This window comes from Cucurbita pepo, chromosome 7, assembly GCF_057944985.1.
Source record: "Cucurbita pepo subsp. pepo isolate OVF chromosome 7, ASM5794498v1, whole genome shotgun sequence".
Classification (NCBI taxonomy): Eukaryota; Viridiplantae; Streptophyta; class Magnoliopsida; order Cucurbitales; family Cucurbitaceae; genus Cucurbita; species Cucurbita pepo.
Window position 1 is genome coordinate 7,609,783 of NC_141804.1, and position 2,432 is coordinate 7,612,214.

A 2,432-nucleotide genomic window follows, 5' to 3' on the forward strand; every position below is an offset into this window, starting at 1 on the left:
AATATTAAAACACGTGTCACCTTTCCTACTAACAGGGGAATCGAAGAGGAGGGGACCATTTTCCATCGCGTCGCGCTAACATTAACACACCCTGGCAAAAGAAAAAAAGATGAGTCATCGATGTCGCTTTGGCGGTAGGGTCCACAAAAACTCACTTCCCCAAAATACCCTCCTTCTGCGTCTTCGTGGTGGTGGTTTTTTTTTTTTGTTTTTTTTTAATGATTATAAAATACAAAATTGTAATTTACATATTATATTAGTAAAGAAAAAAAAAAAAAAACAATGAAAAATGAAAAACAACTTTTAAAGGGAGGAATAGGCACGTGACTATCTGGTTAATTTAGTGGAAGATCATGAGTTTATAAGTGAGGAATACTAACTCTATTAGTATGAGGCATTTTGGAGAAGCACAAAGCAAAGCCATGAGAGCTTATACTCAAAGTGGACAATATCATACCATTGTAGAGATTCGTGATTCCACATGGTATCAAAGGCATGCCCTAAACTTAATTCGAGGCAGGAAGCTTCTAGTAGTGTACTTTATTCGAGGGAAGGATTGTTGAGGATTACTTTGTTCGAGGGAAGGATTGAGTGTTCCAGGGAAGCTTCTAGTGTACTTTATTCGAGGGGAGGATTGTTGAGGATTACTTTGTTCGAGGGGAGGATTGTTGAAGATTACTTTGTTCGAGGGAAGGATTGTTGAGGATTATTGGGAGTGAGTGTTCCTTTGTTCGAGGGAGGATTCTAGCATAGTTTGTTCGAGGGAAGGATTGTTGAGGATTATTTTAGTAGAAGATTATGAATTTATAAGTGAGGAATACTAACTCTTGTTATAAGGCCTTTGGAGAAGTCATAAATCAGAGGTGAAAAAAAGAATAATTGGAATCATTTGGGCATAAATTTAAATATAATAGAAAGAGTGGGTCTTTTGGTAATTTTGCAGGAAGATCTTATCCGATTCTTCATCGTCTTCATCGTCTTCTTCGTCTTCGTCAATCCCCAAAACTTTATAAATCCCCTCTCCAAATCTCCATTTCTCCGAACACAAAACTCCATAAATCCAAGCCCTCCGATCGAACCAGAAGAAATCAGATACAGGATTTGTTCATTTCTCTTACTTTTCTCCTCCGATGGCGACTGGTAAGAGCTATTTATCCCGCTCCAAGTTCCGCTTTCTTCCCGCTAGCGAAGTAACCAACCACCGTACCGGCTGCGGCGATTTCGTCTTCGAAATCGACGAATCCGACCTCTTCAACTCCGCACGCGGCGGCGGAGTTTCCAAAGCGCGAATCTCCAAGCGGATATCGGCGAAGGTAGTGGACACTGGAGACGGAAGCGTAACGACAGCGGCGGCGTTGCCGGTAAACATTCCGGACTGGTCGAAGATCCTGAGAAACGAGTACATCGAGAATCGGAGAGATAGATTCGAGGAAGAGGCGAACTGCGGCGATGAGTTGGAGAACGATCGATTTAGGGTTCCGCCGCACGAGTTTGTGGCGAGGACGAGGATGGCGTCGTTTTCCGTTGAGGAAGGGATTGGAAGAACGTTGAAAGGGAGAGATCTGAGTAGAGTTCGAGATGCGATTTGGCTAAAAACTGGATTCGAAGATTGAATTGAATTCAAATGGATCACAACACGAAGAACATAAAAGTTTTGGGAATATTCCTTTTAGAGTATACGAATTCCACTAAAAGTTTTGATGGTTTTCTCTTCTCCACTTCCATCCCTCACCTTTTCCTCTGTTATTTCACCGGCGCTTCTGGGCGGCGTTTCTGATCAGTTTTGTATTTTGTATTTTTAATTGCATGAGAGTTTTACCTTGACCTTGACGGGTAGCAGCACGTGACTCGAGTATTTCTCAGTAACCCCATTGTTGCAGTTAGTAATGCAATCACACACATAACATATATTTTTTCGGACAAGATTGTATGTGCAGTCCTTATCCACACACTGTCCATGTATGTGCACATGGACTCACTAGGCGGGCTCGTATACGTACCCTGAGCTTGACTTGGACCGGATGTGTAGTACTTATCCATGTATGTGCACATGGACCCACTAGGCAAGCGTATATGTACCTGAGCTTGACTTGGTCTGTCACAATGCTACTAGATACCTTAGAAAAGAAAAGTTGACATGATATCATGACGAACATAAATATCGAAGTTACGCATTTGTATTAGCATACATAACAAGAAAGTATCACGATGCACATGACATACATACAAGTATGAGGTCCCATAATTTTCGTTCATAATTTCTCCCATGGCGTCTTTCATAGATGTATCAGGTATACATGACAATCATCACATTACTTTACATGGAAAGACATGACATACATGACATTTCATTCATACATAGCATATCTCACATGACATACATGACATTTCATTCATACATAGCATATCTCACATGTCAATACTATAAGTAT

The 2,432-nt window shown here is 41.0% G+C and overlaps 1 non-coding gene across 1 annotated transcript; it reads left to right on the forward strand.

Moving 5' to 3' along the window:
* Window positions 1-1,008: 1,008 nt before the first annotated feature.
* On the forward strand, window positions 1,009-1,824 carry LOC111798210 (protein S40-4). Its single transcript, XR_015421620.1, has one exon. It is a non-coding gene; the product is annotated as a protein S40-4 (transcript).
* The last annotated feature ends 608 nt before the right edge of the window (window positions 1,825-2,432 follow it).